At 36.9% G+C, this 17,088-nt stretch overlaps 1 long non-coding RNA gene across 2 annotated transcripts in view; it reads left to right on the top strand.

Moving 5' to 3' along the window:
* LOC112918681 (uncharacterized) overlaps positions 1–17,088 on the top strand; it is a 197,809-nt gene that overhangs the window by 68,045 nt on the left and 112,676 nt on the right. For both annotated transcript variants that reach the window (XR_011994266.1, XR_003234737.2), the window contains exon 2: positions 16,902–17,016. This is a non-coding gene — a long non-coding RNA (uncharacterized lncRNA). The remainder of the gene's footprint in view (positions 1–16,901; positions 17,017–17,088) is intronic.

The following is a 17,088-nucleotide window of genomic DNA, read 5'->3' as shown; positions in this document are numbered from 1 at the left end:
AATAATAACAACAACAACTAGGTAAGATATTGCAACCATGAAGCAAAATCAGAATTTCTTTAAAAACAATATTTGGAGACCAGAAAAGAACACTTGGCAATTAATAATATGATGGAAATGAAAAGTCAAATAGAAGGTTTGGAAAATAAAGGAAGAAGAATCTCTAAGAAAGTAGAAAATAGGTAAAAGGATTAATATAAAAGATAACATTAGAGGCCAATCTAGATGGTCCAACACTCGAATAATAGTACCAGAAATAGAAAGAAAGAAAATGAAGGAGGAGATTAATTTTTATAATTAAAGAGCATTCTCCAGAGCCAGAAGATACATGTCCTCAGACTGACAGAGCCCACCTAGTGCCCAGAGTAATGGCAGAATGAAGATCCACACCAGGATATACCCTCATAAAATTTTAGAACTGGGCTCAAGGAGAAATTTTAGGACTTCTAAAGAGTAAAAAAACAAAAACAAACAAACAAAAAAACTATATTAAAAAAAACTACTCCACAAAAGGTCATATACAAAGGAAAATATCTATACTATAAGCAATTTTTAAAACATTCTGATGAATATACTTTCTAAACTAAAATCTATGCTAACAAATATTCAAACCAGATGAGATGAGAATGAAGGTGTATTCAGACACACAAAGATCTCAAACATTTTACCTGCCTTTACAGGTGTAGTCGGGGACTGTTCTACGAAAGGAGGAAAATAAAACATGAAAGTGAAATCTTTGTGGTCCATGAGACAAGAAATCCAAGACAGAAGAGAGCTGAAAGAAGATCTTGGGGTGAAAATGTATAGTGGGTTAGGGAGAAATATGGCCAGAACAAAAGACCAGTACAAGACTATCTCCCAGAAGAAACTTATTAGGTATCTGGTGTGCTGGAATATTTTGAGAGGAGATTTCCACTTCTAGCAGGAAAAAAAAAAAAAAAAAGCAGGGATGGAGTGGGAAATGGATAATTAAGTGCAAATTTGGGGAGTTATTGGTGTGTAAATGGTAACGATGCCAGCAAATTGTGTAGGATCACTTGTGTAGGAATAAGTATAGGGAAAGAAGAGAAGAAAATGAGCCCTCAGAGTTCTATTATTTAGAAGTTGGGGATACAGAAAGCAAGGCCACTAAAACAAGAGTCAAGGATAAGTGGAGTTTTGAAAGCCAAGTGAAGGAAATATTTAAAAAGCAAAGACTAATTAGCTTTGTAAAATTACTCAGAATGATTAAGTAAAATAAGGACTGATAACTGATAGCTGGATCTGGCAACAGGAAGTTGCCACTGATGAGAGCTGTTTTGGTGCAAGGATAAATAGGAAAATCTACAGTGGGTATGTGAGAAAGGAGGAATTGAAGACAGATGCGTCTACATAATTTGAGGTGCTGTAGTAAATGAGAAGAGAGGGTCATGATGGGAGCTAGGGGAGGGACGTGGGTTAGATAGAAAGATAGACATTTTTAAGCATATTTGTATGTCATTCATAATGATTCAATAGAGAGGGGGAAATTTTATGATACTGAAGACAAAGGAATAATTGGTGGAGTGATATTCTTGATGAAGACCCAGATCCAGTGCCCAGGGTGAGGAATTACCCTAGGTTGGAGCACAATAATCTATCCATAGTAACAAAAAGGAAACCCTAGTATGTAGGTTTGTATTAATTAGGGACACATTTATGTATATAAGACTGTTAAATATTGACACAAATAAATTCACCAAATTCATGATAATGAGAGTCTGAAGCAAGGATGGGACTGCGGTAAGGGTAGGGTCAAAGAGATTGCAACTTTTTCCACAATGTTTTATTTTATTTTTAAAAGATAAAACATGTTAGGATTTTAAAATATTTCTGGCTTTATTTATTACCAAAGTTTCAGATGGCGTATCAAACACTTACATAGCTTTTCTTCTTAAAGACCAATAATTTCAAGTCTCAAAATTTTGTGCTACTATATTGTTAGATATTGTTAGAGACTTTATTAATATCCAGGCATCTTATCCACCCTATACCTAAGCTGCTTATGGGTCTTTAAACTGTATTAGGGTGCAAAGAGAACCAGATATTTTAAGAGAAGCAGAAGCAAATTGTATTTCAATACAGATGGAAGGAAGGGCACATAACCAAGAACAAACATAATTTTGGCATCAGCCTTAAGACTAATGTCAGAAGAGCTAAAGTAACCTTGGTTCCCAATGCATAATGATGATAATAACAAAGCATTTGTTTTTGACTTTTGTCAAAGATAGAACAACAGGGAAATAGATCTAGCACCTTGGAGAGAATGTTGGTACACATTGTTTATTTATATACTTATACTTCACAGCCTTCCATAAAGGATCAGAGGTTATTTACAAAGACACTTAGAGTTGGGGTGTCTGGGTAGCTCAGTGGGTGAAGCATTTCTGCTTTCTTGATTTCTGCTGGTCATGATCTCAGTCAGGGTCATGAGATTGAGCCCCAAGTTGGGCTCCACGCTGAGGCTGGTCATGGAAATTCTCTCTCCCTCTCCCTTTCCCTCTGCCCCTCCCCTGATGTTTCTCTCTTGCACACATGCTCAAGCAAACTGTCTCTCTCTAAAAACAAACAAAAATAAAGGCTCTTAGAGTAAAGCAAGATCTTTTAAAAAGTGAGAAAGGGAAATAAGGATAAAGAAATAAGATGAAGTAGAGTATACCGAAAGTACCAAAATACATGTGCTAGGATCCTATTCACTTTGCTAAAAATGGGTGTCAAATTAGTTTCTAAGTGACAAGCATAACTGGTTACTCAGTTTATTTGAATCCATGAGATAAAGAAACCTTTTGCTTGGAAGTGCAGCTTTCCCTGTCTTGAGGAAGAGATATTTCTGCTCTGCATTTTCAAAACGATGGCATTAGGGCTTTCAAGTAAATGCAGGGCTGAAATGACACCCTAGATTTTTCCTTCCCCAATATCTAATGTGATGAGCAAAATATAGTAAAAACTAACAACAAAAAAATTTTCCAAGAGCATTCTAATAAAGAATGGGAAGATCTAATGCAATAAACTTTAAAACCTGGAAGCTAAGGAAAAATACAGATTTTGGAGCACAGTATATAAGGGCAGCTAGATTCCTAACATGCCCCTTTTTCCAGATGGCACATTGATATGTTGAGAGAATGCTGAGATTATGCACAAATACCCCCAAATCCAGAGAGAAGCAGAATGAACATGTATTCTTATCTTTTATCTTTTTACTTTCTTGAATGAGGAATAGTGGGTATAATAGCTAAAGAGAAACAGAAGAAATTTTAGGGGCAGACTCTAAAAGAAATAAAGGCAGTGGAGCCACACAGGATGAAAAGTTTGGGGATATTCTCCTTGGGAATCAGATAAATTCTCAGGTTAAGTATAGTAAACTCAGGTATAGGACTTCTAACAAACTCTCAAAGGAGAATGTAGACCATAGTTTCTCTTCTTCCCACCATTTCCTCAGGCTTTCGCTAGAATATGATTTGTTAAGTCCTTAACAAGGTTGGAAGCAGAAAACATTTTAGTTGGATTGAATAGGAGGAGAGATAAGAGCAATAGAATGTCTAGACAGACTCACTCTAAAATGAACTGGGTGGAAAGGAACAGCAAAGCAAATATACAAAACATCAACGACTAAATCACACACACAAAGGACAGCACTAGACCTAGAAGAAAACACAGGTCAAGTCAAGATACAGTAGGAAATGTAAGATAATTGCTTCATACTGTAATTTAATAAAAGCATTAATACCCTGAAAAACAAGGATGTTGAAACAACTGAATGAGATTAAGAAAATATTGTAAAACTAAGGAAATAGAGTATTAAAATGACTAGTAAATTAAATTAAAACACTAAAAGAGAGAATAGACTCCAATAAAATTAAATTCTGACAATTAGAGGAGAGACTTGAGATATCACAGTAAATTAAGATGAAAGATATACAGAGTAAACCAAGTAAGAAACTGATATAGACAAGAGGGTCCTACATAAAGATGATTGATAAATTTGAAGTAAAGAAGCGAAAAAAAGGAACAGAAAATGTATTCAAAGATAAATACAAGACAATGTACCCAAACAAAAACTTTATAGATCAGAAATTACTAGATTCTAGAAACTTTGATACAGTATGTTCAATGGGGGGATACATATCATAGCTAAATAATTCTTAATATATCTATTGAAGAAGAAAAAGAGAGAGTGAAAGAGAAAGGGAGAGAGGGAGAGATAGAAAAGGAAGAAAGGAAAGAAAGAAGGAAGGAAGGAAGGAAGGAAGGAAGGAAGGAAGGAAGGAAGGAAGGAAAGAAGGGAGGGAGGGAGGAAGGAAGGAAGGAAGAGAGGGAGGAAGAAAGAAAGGAAGGAAAGAAGGAAGGAGGGAGAAGGAGAGGAAAAAAGAAGTTACCCTATAGGAAGAAATAAATCAGACTGGCCGTAGACTTTTCTGTAGTGGGGACAGTAGAACAGTTTATAAGACATGTGAAAAGTGGTGTGACCAAAGAATATCATACAAAATGAAAATGTCATTCAAGTATAAAGGAAACAGTTTTCTCAGGAGAATAGCATCTCAGAGTTTAGTACATAGAGGATTTTCTTGGAAAAACAACTAGACAAGAAATCCAGACAATGAAAAGACTCAAAATGAAGAACTCAGGAATAAAGAGATAGGAGGAGGGGGCTCATAATGAGCAATGAATTTGTTTAGTTGTTGAATGATTACTGATCATTATGGAAATTATATTTTTTGAATAGACAATAAGTATTATCAACCTGAACAATGTTAAATAAGAATAAACAAAATTTCAGAGTAGGGCAGGGAGATGGAAGTATAGGGTATTAGAGGAATGGATGGATTGCAAACCATTCAGGGAAAACATTACAAATATTATTTCTCTCAACCAAACTTTTGGAAAGCACTGGGTGGCACCAATGGTGAGATTTTATTCTCTGACAAGTAGCTGGAAGTCGAATCCATAAGTATAGATCCATTTGCTTTTGGATTTCACAAGACTGACAGGTCCATAATCTTTTAGGATTAGAAATGTTAATGGATCCATAAGCTTTTAAAGTTAACATGGCTATTCTGAGTTAGTCCATCACAGAAAGAAGGTTGAACCACTAAGCTCCTGTTCTTACTTCCATGGTCTTCAAGGAGGAGAGGGGAATTCAAATAGAAAAGTGAAGAAAAACATACAACAAAGAGACTATAGCCCAACATAACTGATAAGTTGTATAAAGGTTACTTAGAAGAAGCATTCTCATTTCTAGAGCCAGAGAAGAACATACCAGAGCCCAGAAGGAACCACAGATGTGATCTCAGATATGGTCTCCAAGATCTTATGGCACAATCATGGAGAATGGGGAAGGGCTGAAAAACTGAAGATGGAGATATGTTATCCTACTTTGCAAAAGATGGATGAATTCAGAAGTGGTTGAATTCAGAATGGAAACTAACAAGATTCTATATGTTGGCAAATTGAACTCCAATAAAATAAATAAATAACAAAACACCACCCCCCCCAAAAAAAAACAACTAACAAGATTAAGTTCTGGAAAAAATCTTGAAAAGACTGTCAAAATACCCACCATTTGCTTCGACATGGATGGAACTGGAGGGTATTATGCTGAGTGAAATAAGTCAATCAGAGAAGGACAAACATTATATGGTCTCATTCATTTGGGAAATATAAAAAGTGATGAAAGGGAATAAAGGGGAAAGGAGAAAAAATTAGTGGAAAATATCAGAAAGGGAGAGAGAACATGAGAGACTCCTAACTCTGGGAAACGAACAAGGGGTGGTGGAAAGGGAGGTGGGCGGGGGGTGGGGGTGACTGGGTGACAGGCACTGAGGAGGGCACTTGATGGGATGAGCACTGGGTGTTATTCTATATGTTGGCAAATTGAACTCCAATTTTAAAAATATGTAAAAAAAAAGTAAATTAATTAATTAATTAATAATTAATTGTAATAATTAATTTCAAAAGACTGTCAAATGGTGAATGGACTTTTAGGAAAAAGAAAACTAATTTTTAAAAACTTTTTATTTATTTGCAAGAGAGAGAGAGATTGAGTGGGTAGAGGGGAGAGGAGGAGAGGGAGGGAGGGATTCTCCAGCAGATTCTCCAATGAGCACAAAGCCTGCTTCAGGGCTCTATCTCACAACCCTGAGATCATGACCTGAGCTGAAATCAAGGTTTGCATGCTTAGGGGAGAAAGGAGAGCCCTCTTGCACTGTTGGTGGGAATGCAAGCCAGTATAGCCACTCTATAAAACAGTGTGAAGCTTCCTCAAGAAGTTAAAAACAGAGCTACCCTATGACCCAGCAACTGCACTACTGGGCATTTACTCAAAAGATTCAAATGTGATGGTCTGAAGAAGCACCTGCACCCCAGTGTTCATATCGGCAATGCCCACAATAGCCAAACTATGCAGAGAGCCAAGATGTCCATCAACAGATGAATGAATAAAGAAGATATAATATAAATGTGCATATCATATATATGCATATTGTATATACATATACAATGGAGTATTACTTGGCTATCATGAAGGATGAATACTTACCATTTATGTTGACATGATTGGAACTGGAGGTATTACACTAAGTGAAATAAGTCAGTCAGAAAAAGACTATTATTTTATGGTTTCACTGCTATGTGGAATATAAGAAACAGCCCAGAGGATCATAGTGGCAGGGAGGGACAACAGAGTGGAAAGAAATCAGAGAGGGAGACAAACCATGAGACACTCTTAACTATAGGAAACAAATTGAGGGTTGCTGGAGGGGGGGGATGCTGTCAGGAAGTAGGATAATTCTAGATATCAGTAAATCTTATCTAGAAGGAGTATAGATGAGACCAAGACTAAAGTTACAGTAGCAGTCACTCAGCCAAGGTGGGAGATGTTTGGTTATTGTTCTATTAGGACAATTTCATATTTTGTTATACACGATTATGATAGGGCCTTGCCTTTATCTAGATCCATCCTGGTCACAGATTGACTTTATCTAACGTTAATGTTCCGTGAAATTGTTTATGTTCAACACAACTATATGGCCCAGCAGTGAGTGCCAAGCCAGCTCTTAGATGTCCGAGGCTGCTTTTCACTTTCTCAATGGTCTCTTAACTCCTTAAATTGTCATTCTTCCTTTTATGTATTTATACACATTAAATATGTCTCTTATGTCTTTATACACATTAAACACATTCACTTAAAAAAAAAAAAAAAGAGTCAGATGCTTAATCAACTGAGCCACCCAGGTGCCCCAAGAAAGCTAATGTTTAATGATAATGTATGTATTTTTGTAATTTGATCCCCATTATAATTGTGTAATGTATTCATTGCCCTTACCACAATGCAGATGAAGAAACTTAGTGTCTGAGAAATCAGTCCTGTTCAAGGTCATATAGCTGGTAGATGCTGGAACTAGAATTCTAATACTAGTCTATACTTCCTGCCCATTTTACAAAGAATGTGGGGATCAGTAAGCGTTTTACTAAGATAATGTTGGTCAAAATAATTTTACTTTATCTTTCAGTAATATTCTAAGTATAGAGATCTAGTATGTATGGTTTAGTTAGGTGTTTGACCGTGTCTCTCGGGGCACAAGCCCTGTGTGATATAATGCAAAAACATCAAAATTTCATGGAATACTTGTTGCTTAAAAATCTTCACCCTAAAAATATTGATAGCACTTTACAATCTATCAAATGAAAAACATTCTCTAAACCCAGATATCATATTTTTTTTCAAATAACTTTTTTTTGGTTGGGGGGTGCTTTGACATGGTTTCTGGTACACAGTAGGTGCTCAGAAATACTTGGTGGAAAAGCTCATTAATTTGCAGATAAATCTCTAGAGTCAAACTACAGAGCTCTGTATTGTTGGAGACTTTTTAAAATTGTATTTTTTTAAAGACATATTTATTTATTTTAGAGAAAGCATGTGCATGAGAGAGGGAGAGAGAGAGAGAGAGAGAGAGAGAGAGAGAGAAACAGACTCCCTGCTAAGCAGAGAATCTGACTCGGGGCTCAATCATAGGACCCTGGGATCATGACCTGAACCAAAAGTAGACACCCAACAGGCTGAGCCACCCAGGCACCCCTGTTAGAGATTTTTTATAAGTGACTTGTTGAAGTCATAGAAGATATCCTTATCAAGTTAGAAGATGACAGAAGCTGGAAAAGGGAGTGAATATGATTTATGATAAAATAAAGATTCAAAATAGTCTTGACAGGTTGGAGTGATATGGAAAATCCAAATGTTATCTTCTGTATTTACCTTTGAAATGCCTTAGTACAAAACAGGGAGATGTGGTTTGGCAGCAGTTTATGTGAAAAAAGATATGAGTATTCCGCTTGTCCATAGCATAAGCCAACAATCAGATGTAGCTGCTAAACTAAAAAAACAAAAAAATTCCCAATTGCATTAATAGGCTAGTGGTGTGTCCAGATCACAGCCAATATAATCCCACTGGGTTTCTCACTGGTCTGATTAAAGGTAGAATATTGCTTTCAATTTTGAACACCCCAATTTAAGGTGGATACTGGCAAACAAAAAGCCTCCAGGATAAGATGGCCAAGAAGGGAAGTGTTCTTCAAGAGACAATTAAAAAAACCAGGAGTCTTTGGCCTGTAGAAGTTTTAATGGGAGACACATTAGCTGCCTTCAAATACTTGAAAGGCAATTTTATACAAAAAAGACAAGATTTGCTCACTATCGTTTTACCCTCTGAAACACTATGGTTGCTAAAATACAGGGAGTAACAAATGGCAGTTTTTGAGCAAAGAAATCAGAAAGACCACTTGACTACTTTCTTTTATAACAGTAAAAATCTCCATCTAGGGTTTCTTCCTTTTTGTTGTGAATCAACTGAATTTTTTTCAACATAATAAGTTGTTAATAACTCATCACTAACAGTATGCCTTGAAAACACTCACCATGTGTGCTGTTTGAGTCCTGGCTTCTATTCAGCAGGCATATTTAAAGAGAAATGCCTAACTCAGTCCTTGGTAAACTGGAAATAGTACCAATTAGATTGTACCTTTCCTGGGAAAAAAACAAGAAAAAAATCTAATTATGAAATCTGCCATTTTCTTTAAGGACAGATTACATGTTCCTCAAAAGAACTCTGATACATGATGAAAAAGTTAGGGCAGCCCAGGTGGCTTAGTGGTTTAGCGCCACCTTCGGCCCAGAGCGTGATCCTGGAGACCTGGGATTGAGTCCCGCATCCGGCTCCCTGCATGGAGCCTGCTTCTCCCTCTGCCTGTGTCTCTGCTTGTGTCTCTACCTCTCTCTGTGTGTGTCTCTCATTAATAAATAAAATCTTTTAAAAAAAAGTTAAAAGTCTGTTCCATAACTAGCCAACAACTCTTTGCTCTGCTCCCTTTCTATTGATCTCTTCCTAAATCATTTCCATCCACCATCTTCCACCTGCAATATATATTGGCTTGGAAATTCTGCCCTGTTGGTGTTTTTGTAGTGAGCATTTTTTTGAGCACTTTGTATATAGCAGACTCTAATTTGCTTGGGCTCTAACTTAAAGTTCCCAGAATAGGACTTATCAACAATTTTGCAAAATGGATTCTATCCTCAGAAACATGATTTCTTTCACTTTCATGTGAAGAAATAGGTCTAGATTGCAGTTTGATGAGTTGTTTATAACCTACAGCAGTGTGCTGTTGGACTGGATCTAGGCACTGAGATATGGATCGCCCTGTGTCTGCAATTCTCTCCATAGCAAGAAGGCAGGCCCAGAATCCATATTCATGAACTCCTCCTTTGGTTTTCTTGATGGGCAGAAATCTGTTCTCTTCCAATCTGCATTCCTTCCCCAGGCTCTGTCGGGTTTTAACAAGACTGGAGACTGAATTCCCAAATATCCATGATCTTTTTGTAGGTTAATATTGCTCTTCACATCTCTCAGCCTTTGCTTACAAAGTGATCTTTCACCTCCCTGGAGAGACGCCAGTTATTTCAGGGCAAGGTGCCTGTCACCTTGAAGAAAACATTTTAAGCTTATCAAGGAAAAAAAATAAAAGAAGAGTGTTGTAGGAGCATAAGTAGAACAAAGTGATTGTAATAAGAAAATGTTTAATAATTTTAGTCACTGCAAGGGACTTTTGAACTTCAAATATTACTTCAGAATCTTTTTTTTTTTTTTTTAAATTTATGATAGTCACACAGAGAGAGAGAGAGAGGCAGAGACACAGGCAGAGGGAGAAGCAGGCTCCATGCACCCGGAGCCCGACGTGGGATTCCATCCTGGGTCTCCAGGATCGCGCCCTGGGCCAAAGGCAGGCGCCAAACCGCTGCGCCACCCAGGGATCCCCTTCAGAATCTTTCTACTTGAATTTGAGATAAAACTTTGCTTCATTAAAAAAAATGAATTTTTATTATATATTCTTTTGCACTGTGTGTCTTGTGCACTATGTGTCCCTTTAGTAAAAAGGAGTCTCATATTAACAAATCAAGTGTTTCACCTTTCTTCCTATCACCAGTGATATCTTTACTTTTATAAGAGAAGATACTCAAGTATTAGGAGGTCCCAATGGATTTTTTAGATTGATGCATATATATCCACATAGTAAAGTGTGTAAAGTTCACTAATGTTAAATGTATAGTTTGGTGATTTTTTTTAAAGTTTGATGGTACTTTTAAATATGCATACAGTCCTATACCCCTATCTAGAGCAAGATACAGGATTTTTTTCAGTACCTCAGATGTTTGTTTTGTGTCCTTTCCCAGGCTAAACCACTCTAGCAGTAACCCATATTCTGAGTTTTATCATTATTGATTAGTTTTTCACTTCTCATCTTGGAGAAGAGTTTTAATTTTGCCTGTTCTTGAACTAAATGAGACCATACAGAATTTTTGTTGTCAGATTCTGTTATTCAGCATAGTATCTGTAAGATTCATTCATGGTGGCTAACCAGTTCACACATTTGCATTATTCTTATAGTATTTCATTATAAGAATATGCCACAGGGATCCCTGGGTGGCGCAGCGGTTTGGCGCCTGCCTTTGGCCCAGGGCGCGATCCTGGAGACCCGGGATCGAATCCCATATCAGGCTCCCGGTGCATGGAGCCTGCTTCTCCCTCCGCCTGTGTCTCTGCCTCTCTCTCTCTCTGTGACTATCATAAATAAATAAAAATTTAAAAAAAAAAAAAAAAAAAAAAAAAAGAATATGCCACAACTTATTTATTCATTCTGTTGATTTCCATTTAGACTGTTCCCAGTTTTTGGTTATTAGGAATAAAGCAACTGTGAACATCCTAGTGTCTGTCTTGTGGTGGATGATGGCACTCATTTCTTTTGTGCATGTATCTACTGGTGGAATTGCCGGTTCATAGGACAAGCAGTGTTTAGTGTTAGTGGAAATTTCCAAACAGTTTTTTGAAGTAGTTGTGCCATTTTATACTCCTACTAGCTATGTATGAGCATCCCAGTTACTTCACATTCTTGCCAGAATTTGTCAAAAGCTTAAAATTTGTCCATTTTAGTGGATATGTAGTGACATCCCATTGTGGTTTTAATCTGCATTTCCTTGATGAGTAATGATATTGAGCATATTTTCTTTCTTTTTTTTTTTTTTTTTTTTGAGCATATTTTCATATGCTTATTGGCCATTTGGATATCTTCTTCGGTGAAGTGCCTGTTCAAGTCATTAGCCAATTTGCAAAAGACAAATTTATAAAAAACAAATCAACTTTAATGAGATGTAATTTACATATAATAAACCTTCTCATGTTAAGTGTACAGTTTGATGAATTTCGACACATATATGCATTTATGTGACTGCCACCACAATCAAGACATAGACTATTTCCATCATCCCAAAAGGCTCCCTTGTGCCTATTTGCAGTCTATGTCCACATCCATAGTTCTAGCCAAATGCTAATCTGCTTTCTGTTAGTATAGATTACTTTTACTTGCTGTAGAATTTTATATAAATAGAATTATACAGTATGTATTCTTCTGTCTGGCTTCTTTCTTTCTTTCTTTCTTTTTTTAAAAGATTTTATTTATTTATTCATGAGAGACACAGAGAGAAAGAGGCAGAGACACAGACAGAGGGAGAAGCAGGCTCTTTGCAGCAAGCCCGATGAGGGACTCAATCCCCAAACCCTAGATCAGGCCCTGAGCTGAAGGCAGATGCTCAACTGCTAAGCCACCCAGGTGTCCCATGTCTGGCTTCTTTCACTGACCATGCTCTTGAGGCGTGTCTGTAATAGTTCATTCCTTTTTATCACTGAACTGTTGTACTGATGTTACACAATTTGGTTATTAATTCATCTGTTGATAGACATTCAGGTTATTTCTAATTTTGTGCTATCATAAGTAACAACTGAATAGAGCTATTATGAACATTTGTGTAGGTATATCTTTGTATACACATATGTTTTTATTTCTCTTAGCTAAATACTCGAGTAGAATTGCTGGAACATGTCATATGGTAGTGTGGATTTCATTTTACTTTTTTTATATTCAACTTTATAAGAAACTCCAAGCAGTTTTCCAAAGTGGTTGTAACATTTTACATTCCAATGGGCAGTTTATGAGAGTTCTAATCCCTCTACAACCTTGTCAACATTTAATGTAGTCAGTCATTTTAATTATTAGCCATTCTATTATAGAGTGGTAACTAATTGTGATTTAAATGTATTTAACCCGCTTTTAGTTAGGTTTTTTGCCTTTTCCCTTATAGTGTTGTGGTCTAATTTTAAAATGCATTTTGAAAAAAAATAAAAATAAAAAAAAATAAAAAAAAAATAAAATGCATTTTGGATATGAATCCTCTATTAGACATATTATTAAGACTATCTTCTTCCAGCTTCTAACATATCTTTTTACTTTCTCAATGGTGGCTTTAACTTACCATTTTAATTTTTTGATTTGTGCTTTTTTATATCCTGTTTAAAAAAAAAATCATTGCCTACCTCAAAGTTTTCTTTTTCTTTTTCTTTTTTTTTTTTTTTTACCTCAAAGTTTTCTTTTGCAAGTTTGGCCATTTTACCTATCACATTTAGGTGTACAATGCATTTTGAGTTCATTTTCATGTATTGTTTGAAGTAAGCATCAAGGTTCACTTTTTCCTAGTTATGCACAATTTGTTGAAAGTTCCCACTGGATTTTTAAAAAATGTTTCAACATAAACTCTCAGTGTGGAATCCTTTTGTAGATTAAAGCACTTAAGTAAACAGAGCAGATTATTAGAAATGTTAATGCTCCTCTGTTGAGTACTCATGCTCACAACATGAAAGTTTAAGTTATCTCTCCTTCAGTTAGATGGGGTGTGAGGGATTTTACAATTAGTTACTGACAGTCTAACTCAAGGCAAACTGATGTTGACCACTCCCGCTCTGACTTTCCACTCCGGAGAGAACCAGGTGCCTGGGTTCAGCCTATTCCTTTTTTCCTTTTTTTTTTTTTTTTTTTTTGGTTTTTGTTTCTGTTTTTGTTTTCTCACATTCTTTTCTTTTTTTATTAGAGTTCGATTTGCCAACTTATAGTATAATACCCAGTGCTCATCCTGTCAGGTGCCCCCCTCAGTGCCTGTCACCCAGTCACCCCATCCCCCTGCCCACCTCCCCTTCCTACCCCTTGTTCATTTCCCAGAGTTAGGAGTCTCTCATGGTCTGTCACTCTCTCTAATTTTTCCCACTCATTTTCTCTTCTTTCCCCTATAATCCCTTTCACTATTTTTTATATTCCCCATGTGAGTGAAATCATATAATGTTTGTCCTTCTCCGATTGACTTACTTCACTCAGCATGATCAGTTCCATCCACATCGAAGCAAATGGTGGGTATTCATTGTTTCTGATGGCTGAGTAATATTCCATTGTGTGTGTGTGTATATATATATATATATATATATATATATATATATATATATATACCAGCCTAAGAGACACAGGCAGAGGGAGAAGCAGTCTCCATGCAGGGAGCCTGATGTGGGACTCCTTATCCTGGGACTGCAGGATCATGCCCTGGGCCAAAGGCAGGCATCGCTGAGCCACCCAGGGATCCCTATACCCACCTTTCCTTAAACAGTGCACTCTTCAGTTCCAAATCCTCCACATCCTCATCAACATTTAATGTGGTCAGTCATTTATAATTTCATCCATCCCAGTACATTGATAACTAACTGTGGGTTAGATTTTTTTTAAACTTTAACGTGAGTTTTGTATACTCAATGGGGATACCCATCCCTCCTCCTCTCAGTGCCATTCTTATACTTATTGCTATTTAAGTAGACATTGATATTGCTTGATAAAAGCCCCTGATGTCATAGTATAGACTTTTTTCTTTTTTTAAGAAAAAAGCAGTGCTATAGACACAGAGTTAAAGAGCTTAAAAAATACGTACATCTCTCAATTCCTTTTGAATTCAAAACTCAAGAAAAGTCAGTCTTCAGTGTTGCCACATGAAAAGGGAACTTTCTTTGTGTAAATCAGTCATCTTCAGTGTTGTCTTAGACTGCCTGTCATTCCCAGGGAGCTCCATATAATCCAAAGACTGAATCTTTGCATTATTAATGTGCATAGTACAATTCTGTCTGTACTTTGTTTCTGGCTTGCATTAATATTTATTATGTTTAATGAAAGCTAATTATCACCTCTTGAGAGACGATTGAAAAGAGTTTATTGTATCCAGAATTTTGATGAGGCTTTTGGGCAATAAGTTGATCTACTTGCAGATCTTCCATTGAAATATTATCTGGCACAGAAAGTATTAAAAAAGCTTGAATACTCAGTCATCAGTTCCTGTAAGAGGTGTTCTCTGAAGGAAAGGGAGTTAGCAGAGTGGAAAAGTAATAAAGTGCAAATATAAAAACTTCTGTAATTAAAATAGGAGAAAGTTACTTTGATCCTTTAATAATTTAGGAAGTAGTCAAGTAGTTTCTCCTCAATTCTGAAATAAGAAAATATGAATAGTAAGAAACTTGTAGGGCTAGTGGAGTCATAATACTTACGGTCTTAGATAAGAAATTTAAGTTGTAAATGTTAATTATTATCTTTGACAGTTAATTTTATGTTAGGTTGATTGAGCCATCAAGTACCCAGACATTTCACCAAACATTATTCTGGATGTGTCTGTGAGGGTGTTTCTGGATGAGATTAACATTTGAATTGGTAGACTGAGCAAAGCAGTTGCTCTTCTGTGTGTGGGTATCATCCAACCAGTTAAAGGTCCACATAGAACAATAAGGCCGACTTACTGGAGTAAGAGAGAATTCTTCATGCCTGGTGATCTTTGAACTGAGATATCAGCTCTTCCCAGGTCTCATGCTTACTTTGGACTGGAGCTACACCACTGGCTCTTCTGGTTCTCATGCCTTCAGATTCAGACTGGAACTAAATCAATGACTCTCATGGGTCTCTAGCTTGCCAACTCACCTTGCCAATCTTGGGAATTGCTAGAAATTGCCAAAATCTCCAATTCATTCTGCTTTTCTTGGAGAACCATGATATAGTACCTTTCATCCAAAGGGAAAATTTTGAAATTTAGATTTAAAACTAAAAAGATTTTTTTTCAAATACTTATATTCAATGAAGAGGTTTTAAAAATAGAGCCTCAAACCCTTACTTTTCCTTTAATTATATATGATAGCAATGGTTATCTACTGGCTACTCTGTCCTATGGCCACATATTATAAACATGGTCCCAGGATTTATCCTGTCAGTGCCCTTGCTCATAGAGGTATCAGGGAGGAGAATGGAGGTGGAGCAGCCAGCCATAACCCATATCCATTCCTTCCTGGGAAACACACGAAGACATGTGCCTTCCTGGTAGGAAAATTGGGTTCTCCTATGTTGTCTCACCCTATATGGAAAGCACAGAATACCTCTGTGTGTGATCCTCATGAATAGTCTGGCAGTCATTGTGCCTGACTGGGTGGACAGTTTACACCTCCCTCATGAGCCTCAGGGTTTCCATTCAGTGGAAGAAGTAGGAAGCCCCAATATGACTTCAGGTTTCAAGCCATGTCTCCTGCTTTTTCATGGAGTTCTTCTTCAGAGAGTATAGGAGATTATGGGATAAATAACATAAATGCTTTGGGTCCCATTTGTTATTTGTTCTCTGGGGTGGTACATTATTGACCATAACCCTGAGAAAGAAGAGTGGTGACAGGCACAATAAAACCCTTTTAAAATCGTCCAAACAGAACACCCAAGAGCTAGATTTCCTTTTATGCCAAAATCTTGACCAAGATAACTGAGGATGAACTCAGCTCCTTCTTTTGCATCCATCTTGGATTCTGACTGCCCTAAAGGTGGGAGAAGACCAAGTCATGTGGGTGCTGGTGAAAGATTCATAACCTTGAGAAAAAGTTTGGAGCTAGTTTGTGTGTATGCATGGGTGTGGGTGTTAGAGGGTAAGAGAGAGGAAAGGGGCAGAGAGTTATACTCTCTCCAGGAGTAACTAACATTCATAAGTTTAACAGTTTCAAAAACACTTTGTATACATTTTAGTTAAACCAAGTGCCAAGTATGTAAATTAAAATTGTTATCCAGGTTTGACAGGTGAGAAATTTGACTAGTTGTAATTGGTCCAATATCACATAGGCAGCATTGGAAGTATCCTTCCTCCTTACCCTCTGCTCCCCCAGGCTTCTAAAACAAACCTGGGGGGATCCCTGGGTGGCTCAGCGGTTTAGCGCCTGCCTTAGGTCCAGGGCGCGATCCTGGAGTCCCGAGATCAAGTCCGGCGTTGGGCTCCCGGCATGGAGTCTGTTTCTGTCTCTGCCTCTCTCTTCTGTCTATCATGAATAAATAAATAAATCTTAAAAAACAAAAAACAAACATAAAACAAACCTGGGTACCCATGAATCATCTGCAGGATGTCATGAGCACACATTGAGGAATGAAATAATATGGTCTAATTGATATCCTCTTCTGTGCAGGTCTCATGAAAGTTGTCTTACATAGCACTTCAAGAGATCAACAACCAAAAAGCTGTCTTTCTGTATTGCCTGGGCTTGGGATCCTTGGCCTATAAAGATTCATTGTCATAAACAGGTAAGAATTGAAGTGAAAAATGATGGATCTATAATGTGGAATAGGAACTGTTTTGTTAGGGTTTAGTCATTT

Source organism: Vulpes vulpes, chromosome 9 (assembly GCF_048418805.1).
Source record: "Vulpes vulpes isolate BD-2025 chromosome 9, VulVul3, whole genome shotgun sequence".
In the NCBI taxonomy this organism is placed as follows: domain Eukaryota; kingdom Metazoa; phylum Chordata; class Mammalia; order Carnivora; family Canidae; genus Vulpes; species Vulpes vulpes.
This window is presented reverse-complemented; position numbering and strand designations above follow the sequence as displayed.